Raw genomic sequence first — 20,451 nt, forward strand, 5'->3', positions numbered from 1 at the left:
TTGACACAATGGTGGAATAAAAGAAGGGAAGGGAAAAAATGATGGATGCATGAACCAAACAAGCAATTAAAGACCGAAAGAACGAAAGATAGAAAGAAAGAAAGGTGGAAAATTAAGGGAGTGATGAAAGAAGGAATGATAAGATGCAGTGAGAATAAATAAAGAAGAAAAGAGGGATGAAAAGAAAATTAATGGTATGAAAGAAAGAAAGAAAGAATATAGAAAAGATGGAATAATGAAATAAGAAAAGAATTAAAACTGTAAAATGTATGAGTGAACAAATGAAGACGAACGAAAGAAAGAAAAAAAGAAAGAAAGAAAGAAAGAAAGAACGAACAAACTAGTGTAAATTACCCATGATGCAAGTTATTTTACAAATAACTCAAATAATCCTGTAAATGATTAAATAATGAAATAAATTGCAATGTTACCTGTACAGGCGATATGTATGTATGTGTGTGTGTGTGTGTGTGTATTTAGCATTTGAATTGCTCTCATCCATCTGCTAATTAACCAATTATCCAGCTAGTTATTAGCTAGCTACTGATGTAGCTGCAAAGTTGGAAGTTTCTTTTTCCTAGTAACTCTTCCTTGTGCCAGAGTGTCGATGTACACCGTCCCAAACCATATGCTCCTGTAAGCTTTCTTGACAGCCGTTACTCGTTAGCATGAATTCTGTCTCGGGTACTAGCATTTGGGACACACCCCAGAGCAAGATATTTCCAAAGTGTAATGAAAGCGACACATCATTTCTGTTTTCCAAGCTGCTCCGCCCCAAACATTACTGCTCACACCTGTTCCCTGTAATTAGCCTTGTTGTGTCTCATTTGAATTGCACACTGGGAGCGCACTGAGCAGAAAGAGCTTAGCCATTAGATGCCGCTGCAGTTTAAAATTTTCAAGATGGCTGACATACAAACAAAGAATACGCTTCACTGCAGACACAAAGTTTACAAAGAACATTTGGATTCAGATTTTAAAATTAGTGTTTGTTCCTGTGGAGTACTCTCCTGTGTGTGAAAGAGTGTGTAAGTGTGTGTTGTGCCCTGTGAGGACTGGTATCCCATCCACTGTGTATTGCTGCCTCATGCCCAGCATTCCTGGTGTAACGTAACATGTGGGGAGGGGAAGGTGGACTTGTCATTGTCTTCTCCAGAAAAGCACACACAGATAGACACCTTCCTTTGGGTGCAATAGAGACAGTTTTTAATAACAGTATAGACTGCGGATCCACTGCCACCCTGACCAGGATAAAGTGTTTACTGATTTGAGGTGTTGATTTAAGTCAGTTTTTGGGTTAGGTGGGCTCTTTGGTAGTTAAGTTTGAGCTCTGTCGTAGTTAAGGTCTACTAGTTATGACCCATGTACTCAGAGTACAAGGGGTGTGGAAAATCCATGCTGTGACCCAGATTTGCTGTAGCCACAACACAGAGTACTAACCTCTCTACAGTCATGGCTCACCACACATCTAGAAGCAGGAGCATGGTCACAGTGACAGAAAAGCAGCGGCTGGCTGAAACCTGGGTCATAGAACTCAGTCATGCATCGATTTTTAGGAGAGGCAATGCTAATTTCAGCTTGGGTGGTACAGTAAAGGCAAGTTCCCATACCGGGAGTCGAACCCGGGCCGCCTGGGTGAAAACCAGGAATCCTAACCGCTAGACCATATGGGAATCCTGGTCTTGTTTGATGAGTTGGGTGGACTCTAGTTTGAGCTCTGTGGAAGACAACAAAGCATTATCAAAGTCAAAGTCAAAAGTCAAAGTCTGCTTTATTGTCAATTCTGCCACGTTCAGCACATACAGAGAATTGAAATTACATTACTCTCAGACCCTAGGTGCATACAGATAACACACACAAAAAAGGATGTAAAAATACAAATGGAAATGCAAATGGATACATATAAATAGAGTATAAATGTAGATCTACAAGGCACAACAGATAGAGTGCAAACAGTGCAGATGTAAAGTGAGTAGTGCAAAGAGCAGACTGTTAAAGTGACAAAGTTAAAGTGACAAAGTTAAACTGTCAGAAGAGGTAGTTTACAGTCCAATGATATATGAGGTAGAGCATGGGATAATGCTGCACTGGTGACTGGTGAAGGTCCTGGGGAATGGGTGGGGGGGGGCGGGGTTGGTGTGTGTCAGAGGGTCAGAGATTGTCAGTGCATGGTGCAGAAGAGGGGAGGGGAGGCAGAGCCGGGAGAGAGTTTAGCTTCCTGACAGCCTGGTGGATGAAGCTGTCCTTCAGTCTACTGGTCCTGGCCTGAAGACTCCCAGTCTCCTCCATGATGGCAGCAGACAGAAGAAGCTGTGTGTCGGGTGGGTGGGATCACCTGCAATGCAGAGGGCTGTGCGGGCGAGACGGGTGCTGCAGATGTCTTGGAGGGAGGGGAGAGAGACACCAACAATCTTCTCAGCTGCTCTCACTATGCGTTGGACGGTCTTTCGGCAGGACGCGTTGCAGGCGCCATACCACACAGTGATGCAGCACATCCAGAACATTGGATGGGTTAAAAGTGAGTTGTGCGCCTAGCACAAGGAGGCAAACCAAGACTCTTCTGACCTACAGTATAATTAGACATTGTAGATATCTATTGTACCACTGGCCCAATATATATATATATATATATATATATATATATAGCAGGATTCTATCTTGTTTTGTTTTCCCACTGAAGAAGCACTGCTGGTTACACAGCATACCTGAACTTGGAGTACAAGAGTGATGTGGGGAAAATTATGCCGTGGCCCGGATTCGAACCGGGGTTGCTGCGGCCACAACGCAGAGTACTAACCACTATACGATCACGGCTCACCACACACCTGGCAACCCAAGTGCCTCACTCTGGCAAAGCAGCCACTAGCTGAAACCTGGGACATAGAACTCAGACATGCATTGATTTTAGGAGAGGCAATGCTAATTTCAACTTGGGTGATTCTATAAACACAAGTTCCCATACCGGGGGTCAAAGCAGGGCCACTTGGGCGAAAACCAGGAATGCTAGCCACTAGACCATATATAACCACAGAGGAAATGCTTGCCTATGAAGAGTTGTGTCAACTGGTGAGAATCCAGGACATTTCAGGTGAGTAGAGGGAAGTTTTTGAGTTGAGTGGAGTCTAGTTTGAGCTCTGTGGCAGTCAACAAGTGGCATTATCCAGAATGTTGAATGGGGTAAAAGAGACTTGAGGCAAAACTAGACTCTTCTGACTTACAATATAGTCAGACATTATCTGTTGTACCACTGGCCCAATATATGTCAAGATCCTGTCTTGTTTTCTTTCCCACTGAAGAAGCACTGCTGGTTACACAGCCTACCTGAACTTAGAGTACAAGAGTGATGTGGGGAAAACTATGCCGTGACCCGGATTCGAACCGGGGTTGCTGCGGCCACAACGCAGAGTACTAACCACTATACGATCACGGCTCACCACACACCGGGTGACCCAAGCACCTCACTCTGACAAAGCAGCCACTGGCTGAAACGTGGGACATAGAACTCAGACATGCATTGATTTTAGGAGAGGCAATGCTAATTTCAACTTGGGTGATTCTATAAACACACATTCCCATACCGGGAGTCAAAGCAGGTCCACTTGGGTGAAAGCCAGGAATGCTAGCCACTAGACCATATGGGACCAGGGAGGATATGCCTGCCTATGAAGAGTTGCATCAATTGGTGAGAATCCAGGATTTTTCAGATGAATAGAGAGAATTTTTTGAGTTGAGTGGAGTCTAGTTTGAGCTCTGGGGCAGTCAACAAGTGGCATTATCCAGAATGTTGGATGGGGTAAAAGACAGCTGTGCCAGACAGCAGGCAAAGCTAGACTCTTCTGACCTACAGTACAGTCAGACATACCACTGGCCCAATGTATATCAAGGTCTTGCTTCATTTCATTTTCCCACTGAAGAATGCAGGATGTGGAAAAGCATGCCATGACCCAGATTGGAACTGGGGTTGCTGCAGCCACAACACAGAGTACTAACCACTATACGATCGCAACTCACCATACTCCAGACGGCCCTGGTAGTGCCCACTGACAAAGCAGCTGCTGGCTGAATCCTGGTACATAGAACTCAGACAAGGAATCCTAACTGCTAGACCATATGGGACCACAAGAGGGATGTGGAAAATCCATGCTGTGACCCACATTTTAACCAGCGCTGCTGCAACTACGATGCAGAATACTAACAACTTCATGATTACGGCTCTCTATGCTTCAGGTATTATGAGGGCTGTTTCTCTTCTGGATAAACAGTGAGATGCACAGGCACACCTTTGACCTGGTTAACAAATTTCTGTATCCAGAATGTTGGATAGCATTTTTCCTTTACTGTGTTAGTCTGTACAACATATTGCAAATTATTTATTACCAGTAGCTTAAAACCAGTTGTGCACATGTTAAGGCAAAGGTTCTCAAACTTCTCAAACAGCAAGGGACCCCTTTAACTGTAAAATAAATTCCATGAACCCCATCAGCACAGATTCATTTAATGCACATAATCCAACTACTCAAATATTTGAATCATTATTCAAGTCTGTACAATATTTTTTTTACTCTTAAATTTTCCATTCACAGAAGGAATTAGGTCCATGCTGATGTTATTTATTAACCTACATGTTTTGGAGTTGTTGGGGTTTGGATTAAACCCATTCAGGTTGTGATTTCCACCACTGCAACAACAACAAAAAAAAACCTCTCAGTTGATTAATTGTATACTTATGTACTTACATGATGGAAAATATTATTTAAAATATGATGTGCTACTCCAATCCATCTCTAACAGTGCATAACATCCTCAGTAGGTAAGGGTTCTTTGGTTGTCCCACTGGGGGAACCTGAAAAGTTCTGTGTTGAACCTTATGCTGCTTTCGACGAAAACTCATAACTACAACCTCCGACTAGGAAAAACAAAAGAAAACACTCCATCAACTCCATCAAGAATTTCTACGTGGACAGTCAGGAATTTATACCCAACCCTGAATCCATCAAGTGACATCAAATCAAAATGGCTGCCTCACAGCATGAACAGTAAACAAAGTAGCACTTCTTTATTTTTTATAATGAGTTATAATGTATGTACAAGTATTTACTTTAGATCATTCAACATATAGATTTAACAAGCAAATATGTCAGTAACTCTGACTGTGCAGTTCATTATTCTGAGGACGAAAATATATCTCACACATCACAGTTAGCTGGCTAGCTTGTTGTTAAATAAAAAAATAAAAGACGAACCCTGAGGCATCCATATTTTTGTCTCACTTTGCAGCTCAAACACACGGAGGTCAAAAATAATGTAATTCTGTGTCCTGATTTCGCAATTCGGAGGTAAGTCAAGCACAGAAGTACAACAGAGTGCTTCCCTACCACAAAGAGTTTCAAACTAGAACAGCTTTAGGAAGTGAAGAACCCTGAACTATACAAAGAACCCCTTTTTTTTCTAAGAATGTACCGTGTACAAAGACAGATCCTTGGTAGACTGAATAAAAATATTCACCAATAATTTGTACCACACACTAACCCAGTTAATACAGCCACTCTTAAAAAATGGGTCCTTTAAGGGTTGTTAAAGGGTTCATTGGATAATTAATGGTTCTTAGGTTTCAATTTTCCACACTGTTGTAGGGTTCTACATAGAACCTTTAAGAATTCCTACACAGGGACAATTGGCTTCAATTTTTTTCATACATTATAGTCGCATTTATATTTTATGTGTCACAGGTATTACAGGAACTTGTTTTTATAAATTTAAAATTTATATCCGGAATTTATAGATTTCTCTGAAGCTGGGTTGTGACAATGTCCATTTAGAAAAAGCGCTATACAAATAAAATTGAACTGAATTGTTTTATGGATGTGACTCACTATTAATTGTAACAATAAATGGATAAAAAGTATGACAAGTCATTATTTAATTACAAATTGTTTATAGTTAGCACATTCCTGTGGTATAAAAGGAAGAAAACACTCCAGGCTGTTATAGGGTAATAAAACACTTCAGGGTGGTAACAGTAACTCCGCTTCATCACACAACCACATCGCTGATTATTTTCCAAAAACAGCATGCCACAGACACAGTTTTATACCTTACTTAATATACTTAGTTTACCCAAAGACATACTAACTTATATAATTAGGAAACCTTTCTTAATTGGTTCATTACAGCCTGATAATTCATTAATTTATCACGTAGATATTGTTTTTACTCATTAAACTCTGAGATTTATTACTAAAGAGTTTATTAACATCAGCACTATAAAACAGTCTGGATTTTGTGAGTTTTCTGACAATACTGCACCTTTTTTCCCCCTTTGCCATTAGGAATAAAATGCATCGTCAGCGTTACGGGCATGTTTGTAAATTTGCCTTAAGGGATTTTATCCAAATTTCTCACATGAGTGCCAGTTAAAAGGCTGCCAGGGAACACCCTAATCACCCAGGAACAAATGAGAGCCGCTTTCGAAGTAGGAACAGAGCCAGAGAGAGAAAGAGAGCGTGACAGAAAGAGAGAGTGAGATCGAGAGCCATGTATAGGGTAGTCAGATGAGCTGTGCTGAGAAAAGACAAATAGGACGTGGTCTAAATGGTGGAGAAAATAGGAAGAAGGATATGTAAGAGACTCAGTGAGAAAGAATATTGAATTTTCACTCTCTGAACTAAATCTACAGTCTGGCGTTCTGTGACATAAAGCTTTTAATTGACGGTGGTGTACGCGCCCCAATCCTGAGCTGTCAGCCACCTTCACCTGCGCACTACAAACTTCCCCTGGATGACAGAGCTCATTTAGCGGAGGTGTTAGATTATGCAGATGATAAACTGTAAACAGACACCTGCAAACTGCTCTGGAGGTGACAATTACCCCGACCTGGCAGGGAAGACTTGCAGTTGAGACTCAGAAAGAGAAAGCAATCCTCATGATTAAACACTGTTCTAGAGAGGAGAAGGGAAGGATGGCAAGCGAGTGTGTGTTCACTCAGAGGTGCCTGAGGTGAAGGTATGTAAATGTGGAGTATTTGTATTCATTTATGGGAGGCTGTAGATCTAGAGACGAAGCCATGGGTAATTCCAAACAATCCACACTTTTTCTTTTATTTACTCTCCACAAAGGATAGCAGCCTCGGGTTCAGCAGCATTAATGTTATAACCACTCATTCATAATTACTCAACCTCTCCGAGCACGGATACAAATCCAATAGTCCAAACCGCATCGGTTCAACCGATGAGATAAATAATGGCTCGCGATCTGTCAATCATCAGATGCAATAATGAACAGCTTGCGGATAATTACATCATAACATGATGCAAGACGAGCGTTGATTAAATATGCCGTCACCTGAACAGTTTCTTTCCCCAGGCCATAACTCTCAGAAATGAGCAACCTTCCCACATCCCTCCTGCGAGACCCGTCAGAGCATACTGTTGCATTTAACCGCGCACACACACACACACACACACACACACACACACACACACACACAAACACGAAACACATCAACACAACACTGGCTACACTGTACAGATCATTTAACTATGAATGTACAGAAATTTGGTGTTTATAATGTAACTTATTACTGCTCATTACACCTCCTTAACTTTTATTCTTTCTGTTTAATTTATCATTTATATATGAAAATAGCATTTCCAGCATTTCATCCACTTTATATCAGTATGATTTTTACCTTTTTAGCTAGCAAAAATGTTTCTTTTTCTTAAGCATTTGTGGGTGTGTCTCCTATGTATATATATATATATATTATAATCTTCCTTTTATTTTCTTTCATAATTTTCCTACACTTTTAGGCTTTTATATGATCTTAACTACATATAGCACTTTAGTCATTTTTGTTTAATACAAGCTTTAATAATAATAATAATAATAATAATAATAATAATAATAATAGAGATGCAGAAATACCATTTTCGCTTAGAAGCTATAAATCATTAAATGCAACAATGAAGAGCTTTTTAGATCATTTTAGATAACTACCTAAAGTAATTTCAGGTCTTCAGGCCAGAACTCACCTTTTCATATATGACTGCAGCACACGCACATCCCTATTTACCCTTATCTGCTCCTCTTATCCGTACATTTGGTGTTAAAATCAATTCCTGTGTATTGTTTTAGCCCTTTATGCAATATTTTAGCATGCATTAAATCTGCATATGCTGTATTCAAATTTTCTTCTTTCTAAAGTGAAAAAAGCATAATCCTAATAAAAGTGATTCAAATTTGCATTTTTATTATCACGGGTTCGTTTTCCTGCTTGCTTTGCAAACAAATAGGTTTGTAGCCATCTTAATAAGACTGTATTATGAATTTTAATTATCATTACTTATTAATTTGGGGAAGACAGGCTATTTAGTCTGTATGTATGGTTTTAATTTTGTGTTTGCATGTAAAAAAAAATCATTAAATAAAAGTTATTATTATTATGATTATTACAGGAGAAGACTGCACTCCTTGGCCTGGTATTTAAGAATATAAGGAATATTTTCGTCATTTCTCTAGCAGGGGTTTTTAGAGATTTGGGGCTTGCTCTCTGCTCCTGATTAAGGAAACCTTTAGCTGTTATTTCAGGAATAAATCACCGTTTTGGATATGGCTGACAGAGAGAACAAGAGTATAGCCTAGGGCGTTTATAACCTCACAGAGCTTCACAGATTAGAAAAAATACAAGCTGAATAAACAGGTGAACTGATTTCTGACCTCTCTAAATAGCAAAGAATGCAAAGGATGAAAACGCAGCATCACTGGATTAGTGATGCTTACAGATGGATGATAATTACTGTGCGTCGATAAATGTGCACAGTTTAGCTGTTTGCCTTGAAAATAATTAATAAAAAAAAGAAATATGACGGATTAGCTTTAGGTGAGAAACATATTGAACATTGATTTGCATTCATTATTTTCTGTTCTATCCTCAATCTGCGAACGCAGCGCACATTAGATTAAAAGACAGGAGAAATTATATTGTTAATTATTTAACTGTTTTTATGTTTGTCTGGATGCTTATTTTCAATCCATTTCTAAATGCAATTTTAATATTGTTTTTTTTTTTTTTAGCAAGACACAGGATTGATCGAGGCATAATGAATGTGTCCTTATTGATCAGCACTTGTTTAAGTGGGTAAGTGAAAAATCTGTGTGAAAAAGTGTGTGTGTGTGTGTCTGTGTGTGTGAGAATGTGTGAGAGAGAGAAATAGAAAGAGAGAATGCACAGAATAAATCCATGAGCATGTTTATTCGTTTCACCCTGTGAAAGAAAGTGTGTTAGTGAGTGAGCAAGTGTGTGTGTGTGAGAGAGAGAGAGAGAGAGAGAGAGAGAGAGAAAACAGGCGCTGCATTGCCTCTGGCCTTCCCTTAGGGTCATATGTTATGCTGTTTGAGCGCATCATGGCTTTCTCTCCCCGGGTGTGTGTGTATGTGTGTGTGTGTGTGTTTGTGTGTCGATGCGAGCCGTGGTCGAAAGTCCTGTTAAGATGGAGTCGTCCACGCTGTATTCTCCAGTGCCTGCGTAAATTATTTAGCAACAGCACACACTGATTCCATCCGATCAATTCTTGTGGTAATAAAGCGCGGGGAGAAATAAAACGAAGCCGAAGCCCCTTGGAAACATCAGCAGGGGGGAAAAAATGATTACACGCAGAGCGATAAAACAATCTCGCCTATTAATAGTTGTAGTTAATGATTTAAATGTACTGTACGTAATAACCAGCACATTTCACTTAGTTCACTTAGTTACTGTTAGGAACTATATGCAGTGTGTATTTTTATCCTAAAGCAACCATTAGTGTGAGGCAAACACTATTTAAATAAAAAAAGAAGTATTATGAATGGATTATGTGAAATGGCAGCTCAAAATCTATCAGATATGTTTGACTTATAACTGTCTTCACTATTAAATCTATTGTACATTTATAGTGTGTTTCATAAATTAAGGAAATATAATATCAGACACAAGTAAACACCATTTCTCTCTATTGTACTGCAGTTTTGCATCTATGATGTATTTAATTTATACACAACATCACATTAATCAATACCAATTAACTCACACACTCATGAACTTCTTCACCAGACTCCATTGTGCATTATATAAAAAATACAAGAATAAATGCATACTCTCTCTCTCTCTCTCTCTCTCTATCTCTCTATCTATATCTGTATATAAATTGACTCAGATTGACTCAGTTGACTCACATCCCTGTCACTCTTAAATAGTTTATCTTTCTGGATGGAGTTCATTTATTCATTTATTTATCTATTTATTTATCTATTTATTTTTCATTACAACCGTGAATGTGAAAGAAGTGCTATTTTTTTTTTAAAGAAAAAAGATAACAAATAGCATTTACCAATCACACTGTACAGCCGCTTAATTAGGAGTGTGCTGCATGCATTAAGGAAATATAAAATTATTAATAAATATCATGCATACCGTACAGTTATTCGCTGTCAACACCTTTCTCTACCACTATGCAGGGTTTTATTTCTGTATTTTACATTAATAACTCCTAATTAACTCCAAATGTTTAATTAATTAAATTCATTGCACATAAGCACCCATCATATCATTGCACCAATTCGGGAAAAAAAAAAAAAAAATATATATATATAATTATATTTTAGAAACCTGTCTGTCATTGATTGATGGTTTATCTATAGATGGTTTATATGGAGTTAATGTATACTCTGTATATTTATACTATTTTGTTTGACAATATATAAATAATATATAAACTATATTCAACCAATTACACTGCACAAATTTACCAGCACTAACTTTTTAGCTCAAATAATATGAAACTGCAGACCTTACAGAAATATAAATGATAGATATAAAAATAAATATTGCAGAATCATTCTATATGTCCCAGGCTCTTGTGCATGTAAAGGAAAGTTGGCTGTGAGACGTATTGACATGTGTGGTTGCTGCAGACAGACATCAGCACTGATTGGGGTGGACAGGTTCGCTCTCGCCCAGGGATTAATCATTAAAATTACATGAGCTCATGCAGGACCTGCGCTGGTCACTTAGAGCTGGTCCGGGAGAAGATTTTTTTCCCCCTGCTTTCCCTCGGCCTTTGTTGATTTCCTATTAGTGACACGGTGGCTGTGAACTTTGCCAGCTTTGCCAGCTCCACTCTTCCAGCCTGTCACACCTGAGCTGCACTTCTCTCGCTCTCCTCGCTCTCCCCAAAGTCAATCTGCACTCACTTTCCCCTTCCACTCCGAGCAGACGAGTGCTGTCACCATCAGCTCTCTCTCTCTCCCTCTCTGCCTCTCATATACTTTTAGACCTAATCTGAGTGAGAGAGAGAGAGAGAGAGAGATGAAGTGTAAGGGAAGCTTTATACACTCACCATTGGGTATGTCAAGCCTTAAGGAGTTGCGAGACCTCCAGAGCCTGTCACAGTCACACTCTCTAACTGTGTGCGTGTGTGTGTGTGTGTGAGAGAGAGAGAGAGAGAAACAATGTGTATTTGAATGGTGTGTGTGTGTGTGTGTGCCACCAGGGCTGCATGTCATTTCTCCACCATCTTCACTCCACTTTTCTAGCCCCAAACTGGGCCTGTCACTCTCACGGCCCAGTTCATTAGCCTTGGCTCTGATGCCAACCACTGACAGCCACTCTCCCTCTCTCCCTCTCTCTCTCTCTCTCTCTTACCACAGTGAACCCACAGTCCTTCAAGGCTGGAGAACAAGTGCTGTATGAGCGCTGCATTCATGACCAACATTTCCCCAGAGTTTGATAAAAAGCTTCACATTTTCAAAAACTAAGAGCTGCTGCTGTAATCATAAACACTGTCCTGTCCTGTCCGAGGACCCTTATTCACAATCTGCTCATACTGAACATTCTGTAAACACACTCCAAACTGTTTGTCTTTACTCTTCTATACCTGTATACTGTAATGATTTATAATCACACTATCTGGTATCAACCACTCTTCAGTCATAGGTTCTTCCTCACATGGTATCAAGGAATTGTTGCTCGTTACTGTCTGCTCTGGAACTAAATCTACCTTTGGATTTCTGTAAATGCTTTGTGACAGTGTCTAATGTTCCAAGTGGTACACAAATAAAAAATGAATTTCATTGAATAATTGGACTATGGAAATGTTCCCCTTACCCCGAATGCAGTTTTGCACTAATTCTGCAAAGCTAATGAACAATTAAAGGGTATAGCTTCCAGCTTAGCATCATACAAACCGTATGTCTGAATCATCACACACTTACCCCACCTAAGTCAAATATTCAACTATGTTCAAGGCACTTTCGCTTGCTAGTATGGGTGAAACACTAACTGTATCTATATCTGTTTAGTGATCCAAAAATCCATAACTGTCTCTGTATTCAAATTTAAACACAAAGTGGGTGTGGCCTAAACCAGAAGGAAGATATTGACCCTAGAAACTTATTGCCCCAGAAAACACTGGAAAAAAAACCCTAGATGTAGAAATGTCAGCTACGTCACTCAAGTTCATAACAGGGATGTGCGTGGAACAGTTTCTATAATTCCACTCATGCAGTTATTATTTTTGTTTGTACCAGCCTGTGATAGTTTCTTACAATTTTAATTGGTTCTACTGTCCAAAATATAAATGAGGATGAATGAATTAATGCATACTCTACATTAAGGTTAATAAACATGGTCTCTGTTTGTCCTGTGAGATTAATATTGCTAGGATCAAGATTTTGTTTTGGAAAGGCAGCCTTAACACCAGTCTGCGGCTTATTCCCTGCTGCTGCTGTGCTGTATGTTTGCACCGTCCACTGATCTTCAGGCTTCCAGCACTCTTCACCAAGTACATCAGGGTGTGTCTGTGTACACACAGTGGTTGTACTAAGATCCTCTGTATTCTGCGCTTTATCGCGCGTTTTCATTACAGAGGTAACAGGTCTTGCATTTGGTTACTCTGTGTTCCATTGTAGCGAAGATGCTTCAAGCGAGTCTTCCCTTTGTTCATGTTCTTTCCACAGCAACATTGTGAAGCAGCTTACATTTTCCTTTCTACCGTCTGCACAGCTGTGTCTGTTGCTTTCTTCACCCAGTGTAGTGTCAGAGATAGGTCATGACTAGCCAGCAGTATTTTAGTAGCCTGCTTGTTTCTATTGGCATTAAGGGAAAGGTTCTGTAAGTACCCATCAAAGGTGCTCTGGTTGCACAACAATTTGAGCAATGATCATGTCCATAACCCAGCTCCACTGAAGCCTGGTAGAACAAACAGCTTGCCATCCTGCCCTGAAATACAAGAGTTTGGAAAAGTTGACAGAGTTCAAGAATTCATAATGGATTATGGATTCCTGGATGTGTTAAGGTTAAAATATTAGCTCCTGCTACATGCTGAGTCAAATAATACGTCTGTATGAATTACAGAGACAACTGCGCTGATAATATAAACGTATTAAATACTAGACTTACCATCATACAATTTGCACATCAAGCCTGTCTTTGAATCAACTTCCTTATCTTCTTGAATGAGAAAGTGTATGAGAATGAAGTAGCTGGGACTTTTTATACGCTACTTGGGAAGGAACCAAGAAAACGGAAAATACTCTACTAAATCCTAAGAAAACTGTCCTTGTGGTCAGCAATGATAGGAAGTAGAACTAAACAAGCAAACATCACGCGCCATGGTTTATTAACTACATTTTGTGGTAAAGGGGATATTGAGTACGTTTCCTTTTTGGCTGAAGAACTCCTTTAACATGGCTAAAGAGCCTCAGAGATGTTTGCTTTATAGCACCAGTCTTTACAATCCAGCGTTTATCACTGTAACGCCTGTCTCTATTGATTGCTGCCTGTCCTCCACACTCTAAAGCAGCATGAAAATTCACAACACTGGGTGCTTTGAATAATTCAGCTCATTGCAAAACATCTGTTATACTCAATAACACCTCAGCATAGTCGATACAAACAATTTTGTATAGTCTGTCACTGTGGCTGAAAGCGGGAGCTCAGCAGTGTATATCAAAGCAAAATTAGAAAGAGTGAGAAACTGAATGCAGATTCAGTACACGAAATAAAGAGAGAAAGGACGGAGGGACAAGCACATGAAATGAAGACTGGAGGAACAGTGTGTGAGTGTGGTGGAGACAATACAAGATGGACGTGTCACAGGTCATGGAAGAGTGAATCCCAACATAGCATCGTGATTACAGATTCAATAATTTAAAGTCAGCATTTCATTCATTTTAAATATTTCGGGTCGGGAGATTGGTCGGGTTTACAGACATACCTTTTCATTTAACTGGATTTATATGAAATCTGATCAAATTGCTTTATTTTTTAAAAACATATTCTCAAAGATTTTGGATATTACCTTCAGCTCCTGCCCACTGGTAGACTTTACTGAGTCCTGTTAACGATTTAAAATATTTTTATTTAGTTTATACAGTGTATGCTTCTGTGATTATGTGTTTAACTGGATTAAAGCCAGCTTTACATTTCATAAAAGAATACTTTGGTTGTGAACTAAAATAGTAGATATTAGAATGCATAATGTGTTGACAACAAAGTTCTGACAGTGTCTGAAATTTTTGATTAAACAACGCTACAATGCATGTCTAAATGCCACCAGTAGGAAGACAGCACAGGATGACACCAAAATCACAGAACAGCTACAAATAAAGTAATGCTAATGGAGGGAAAAAAAATCTCCTTATTACTTTAAGCTCATTTTGAAGAATGTTTGCGCAAATGCGAGCCTGGTTTCTGCATGAGCTAGTAAAGCAGAAAGTAGTCATTTCCTTAAATCTCAGGTCTATCATTCATTGTATAATCTGACATGAAGAACACACATTATCATATAATCTATTATAGAATTCAGATTCATTTTACTGGGATCATCTTGTACATTGTGACAAATAATAATCTTAAATGACCGCTGTAATCTTACTGTCTAAAACAGGCTTAACTCTGCAATAGAAATATGAATGGACTCCTGATTTGATGAATTTGACACAGACTTCAAGTAGCCTTTTGGAAATGTTTCTGTAATCACCACTTTAACCGCTTGTTTGCAATCGCTTTTAGTCAGCAGCAGATTGATTAAACATAAAAGAAAAATTCAAGCATTAAAAATCCCCAATGTTCATTTTATGACCTGATTTTGCTCCTTTCTAGAACTGAATATGAATACACATTATTCCAAATAAACAGATGCTAAACAGATACAGAAATGATTACAGAGTGCAGGTGCATTCTTGTTTGTAAAGTTCACACGAACAAGACATATATATATATATATATATATATATATATATATATACATCGATCAGCCATAACATTAAAACCACTGACAGGTGAAGTGAATAACATTGATTATCTTGTTACAATGGCACCTGGTGTGCAGCGGTTAGTACCTACCAAAAGTGGTCCAAAGAAGGACAAGGGTCATGGGAGCCCAAGGCTCACTGATGCCTGTGGGGAGTGAAGGCTAGCCTGTCTGGTCCGAGCCCACAGAAGTGTTACTGTAGCACAAACTGCTGAAAAAGTTAATGCTGCTTTCTATGTATGGGGCTTCGTAGCTGCAGACCGGTCAGAGTGCCCATGCTGACCCCTGTCTATCGCCGAATACGCCTACAGTTGACACGTGAGCATCAGAACTGGACCAGGGAGCAATGTAAGAAGGTGGCCTGGTCTGATGAATCACGTTTTCTTTTGCATCATGTGGATGGCTGGGTGAGTGTGCGTCACTTACCTGGGGAAGAGATGGTACCAGGATGCACTTTAGGAAGATGGCGAGCTGGTGGAGGCAGTGTGATGCTCTGGGCAATGTTCTGCTGGAAAATCTTGCGTCCTGGCATTCATGTGGATGTTACTTTGACACGTACCACCTACCTAAACATAGCTGCAGACCAAGTACACCCCTTCATGGCAACGGTATTCCCTAATGGCAGTGGCCTCTTTCGGCAGGATAATGCTCCCTGCCACACTGCAAATATTGTTCAGGAATGGTTTGAGGAACATGAAAAAGAGTTTGAGGTGTTGACCTGGCCTCCAAATTCCCCAGATCTCAAGCCAATTGAGCATCTGTGTGATGTGCTGGACAAACAAGTCTGATCCATGGATGCCCTGCGTTGCAACTTACAGGACTTCAAGGATCTGCTGCTAACGTCTTGGCACTCCTTCAGAGGTCTTGTGGAGTCCATGGCTCGACGGGTCAGAGCTGTTTTGGCAGCACAAGGGGACCTACACAATATTAGGCAGGTGGTTTTAATGTTATGGCTGATCAGTATATATATACTGCATTTTTTTTTTTTTAGAATGTTTGCCAGAAAGGTGTGCATTTTGACTGGGATCCTGTAGGATACAACAAAAATAGTTGCACTCGCAGGGCATTTTTACTTTCACTTGGGCATGAGTGATCGGTCAGAGATGAAGCTCAAAGGACAAACAAAGACATTGTTTATTAGTTCATTAATGTGAACATGTGGCGTCAGTGACGTGACGCATTTACGGTGGTTTAAATTAGGATACTAGTTTGCTTATATTTTGAAAAAAAAAAACAACTAAATTTTTTGGAAATAACTGCATGAACAGGATTGAAAACAATACACACATCTCTAGTTGATGCCAATTATGACCTGGAGTGATGTAGCTGAGGTTGAGGAACTGTCCAAGCCAGAATTCACACACCATGCTGACAATGCTGACATTTCTACATCTGGAATTTTTCCACTGTCTTCCAATGTTTCTGGTTTAGGCCATGACCACTTCAGGTTTAAATCCAAACACAAATACAGATATGGATACGGATACAGATAGCCGCATTTTGTTACACCCCTGCTTTGTAGTAAACAATCCTTTTAATTTTTTTCCCTCTGATGTCGAATTGAGTCGAAGGAGATATTGCAATAAGTCGATGGCGCTGTGCAGCAGAGCTAACACTGTAAAATTTGCATGAGCAAAACAAAACAAACAAACCTCAAGAGCCACTTTGATTGGTGGCGGAGTAAATATTGGCGACGGAAATTGTCACCCTTCAGAGAAGGAGTTTTACTGATTAATTTGAACGGATTGCATGCGGACACAGTTTAAAACTAGTTTGTCGGAAAAACAGCGGTTATAAGTGCAATAAATATTAATAGCGCTGTGATTTACCTTATCCTGCACAAGAGCTAGTGGTCAGAGACACCATTTCCTCCACCGTTTAATTATTCATTATGACCGAAGCCTCTCCTCCAATCATGTGCTTACAGTGTTTCTTTTTCATTGAAGCAACTGGAGCAGTTTCGTCTCAGACCAGAAAATAAAACAAAAAAAAACAAAAAAAACAAAAAAACAAAAACTTATTCAGCAGAGGCTTTGCCGTTGAAGGCTCCACCGTATGCTTAATTATAACCTGCTGCTGTGGAATATGGAAAGGTGCTGAATACATTTTAGGGTTCACTGAGAAGAGGGAACAACATTTGCATTGCTTTATGCAGGTGCTTTCTTTGACCTGTCAAAGTCCAATCATGTTATTGACTTGTAGACTTACCACACTGCTGCTGCTATCCTCGAGCCTCAAACAAAATGCCCTCTTCCCATTTTACACACTTTCTCACTAATAAATTTTGACATTTTTTTTTCTTTTTGAGAGCATGCAAATTGGAAATCTTTTTGACAGGCTAAGAAAATTCTCGCTGAAAAGAAAAAAAAAAAAAAAACAAGACTTCTTTTACAGGCAACATGAAAATGGCCAAAGCTGTATTTTTTCATAATATGGAACATTAACATTACATTATCATACTTGCAATGTTCATTAAACTGAGAAAAAGCAATTAAATAAAATCAATTTTGGTCTTAAGTTATGGATGTACACTCAAATTTGAGCCCTACAGTATGAAATAGGATATAACCGAACACATTTGAGACCTTTAGAGCAACTGTAGCCTCTGGGTATGCTAAGAATCATCATTTACAGTCTAATTTATAACAGAAAATGATCCCATTTTCCAAAATGGAAAATTCTAAACAGTTTCAGCAGATCTATTATCTCTAATGATCCTAGAGACAAATGGATGGCTGTACTATTGAATTCTACATCTCGATTATTACTTTAACACAATTTAATGTTAAAAAAGGCACTAAGGAAAACAAAACAATCATTAGAAATGAATGAACGGCTGCCTCGGTTCATAATTGCGCACGCGGGGCGATATTAACCGTGCTGGAGAATGAATCTCTAAATGAGTGAAGGACAATTTACTCTTAAACTTCATTGTCCTGGACGTATATATGAACAACAACACATGTTGGAAGTGACAGAAACCTCAGAAGATCATTATGAGAGAAAGTGTGACACCTTGGAGATTATATGCCTTCTATAATCTCAGATTATAGATTATACTGCTGATAAAAGCGAAACTGCATCTTCATAACCTCGCCCTCGTCTTTCCCGTTGCCACTTCTTATTAAATTGTGCGAGTGATGAAGTGAATCGAGCCCCATTTAGCTTCATTACCTCACCGTTTCTGAATTATGGGCTTTTCCTGCCCTCGTTACTCGTGAGGTGATAATTAGAGCGTCCTCTAGTGAGCTGCTGCAATCTGCCTTTTCTTTTTTTGTACCAGCCTTGTTTTAATTCGTCCTCATTGACTTTCCCTTTTGACTCAGAGGTGTGTGTGTGTGATTGTCATCATGTAAGTGGCCACTTGAAGCACGAGAGGATTAGTGTGTGTGTGTGTGTGTGTGTGTGTGTGTGTGGTAGGTATTGAGTTTTTCAATCAACTTGAATTGTGTACAGTATAATTCTTTTAAACAACAGCTTACTCACTAGCTAACAAGCCAAGTAGCTGGTTTGCAATTTACCCAATGCGTATGCTAACAATTTACTTATGTAATTAGTTAGCATACACGTTGGGTAAATTGCAAACCAGCTACTTGGCGACTTTTGCAGTTTTCATCACTTTCTCATGAGCTAAACATACAGTATGTTGTGCAAAGCACTGTGTTACACATAAAGTGGGCTACCGGCTACCATCACCTGGCTGTATTCAGAGTTAAGTACAAAAGTTACAGCAATATTTACACAGGGAAAGTTCCTCATATTCAGAATGGGGTTATGCAGCTGCTTAATTTGTGTAGTTCACAACTCTAAGATTGCCAGATTTTTCGTGACTAGAAGAGTCCGGGGTGAGTGAGAAGGTTTTTTTTAATAGCATCCAGATCACGCCTTTAAACAAAAGTGCTCACCTTTAAACCTTAAAAAAAAAAAAAAAAAAAAACAGGGTTAGAAAAGCAAGAGACAATTAAAAAAAATAATAATCAATCAAAAATAAAAAAGGACTAGTGAAAAATGCTATATGTTGATGTTCATTGTGGGCTTGTGACAGAACACTGATATCCATCATTTATAATAAAGAAATAAATTAAAATCAATGTTATTAAAAATAAGAAATATATCGTATGTGAACATTTTTTTTTCTGTAGGATACTGGGTCGGTTATATGTTTTTTTTTTTTTTTGCTAAATAGCTATAAAAGTAAAAAACAAAAAATGTGTATATGTCTGAAGATGGAGTTTTTGGTTAAATAAAAATCTCCAATTTGTATGTAGCAAATCAAATGCTGTGTACTTAAAATAGTAAAGTTTATTGTTTTGCTAACTAGCCTGAATGAGAAGTAGCAAAGTTCATATCAGCAGTTTGATCTGCCTTTTTTTTTTTTGGAAATTTTCATCAGCTCATAATGCCTTCTGGGTCAGTTTTGCTCCTGAGGTGTACTCTGATGTTGAGTCGATCCCTCTGGGCTCCAGGAACTCATCAAACACACTTCACTTGCGATGATAAACTATAGAAATGTCCCGTAAGATGGCGATTGGGAATCCACCAAGGGGAAATGATGAGGGCGAGTCGATGAATGCTGTGTTAAAATCAATACTGGAGCACGGCCCAGGCTCTGATTTCCAGAAGCATTGTCACACAACAATCATGGTTATACAGTGGAGGAGGAAGGTGGTGGTCTTCATCATGGTTAAACTCATCATAGTGCTGTCTTTACAGTTCTCTGGAGACTAAATAACATGCGCATGTGCAGTTTGTGGTACGTATAATTGGTCTTCAGTAGATTATTATGTTATTATGACCTCATTAAAAGTTTTGGATTCTTAGCAGCCAGTTTGTGAGAAATTTGCAGGCCAAAGAAGGTGTGTCTTTGTTCATTTATGGAAATGTATGCATGACAACAAATCCATATTTATAAAGGAGCAGCTCTGAGTTACGTGAAGGTTTTTGAGTCCATTTTTTGTGTGCTCAGATTCACCCATTAGTGGCTGAATTCTGGAAAACAGACAAAAATTATGATAGGATTTTGACCTAAATTGAGTTTTTCTGTCAGTAGTATACATTTACATCATTTTTCAGCAAAACCGTGGAAATTAATTTATTTACACTAATCTCTAACCTTGATTTGACTCTCTGCCTGCAAAGATCATGTTGTGTAAAGAGTCAGTTT

General features: G+C 39.0%; 2 non-coding genes across 2 annotated transcripts; both read right to left on the reverse strand.

Moving 5' to 3' along the window:
* Positions 1 to 1,601: 1,601 nt before the first annotated feature.
* On the reverse strand, positions 1,602 to 1,673 carry trnae-uuc (transfer RNA glutamic acid (anticodon UUC)). The gene has a single exon. It is a non-coding gene; the product is annotated as a tRNA-Glu (tRNA).
* A 1,685-nt stretch (positions 1,674 to 3,358) lies between these two features.
* On the reverse strand, positions 3,359 to 3,430 carry trnah-gug (transfer RNA histidin (anticodon GUG)). Its single transcript has one exon. It is a non-coding gene; the product is annotated as a tRNA-His (tRNA).
* Positions 3,431 to 20,451: the final 17,021 nt, after the last annotated feature.

Source organism: Pangasianodon hypophthalmus, chromosome 3 (assembly GCF_027358585.1).
Source record: "Pangasianodon hypophthalmus isolate fPanHyp1 chromosome 3, fPanHyp1.pri, whole genome shotgun sequence".
Taxonomy (NCBI): Eukaryota; Metazoa; Chordata; class Actinopteri; order Siluriformes; family Pangasiidae; genus Pangasianodon; species Pangasianodon hypophthalmus.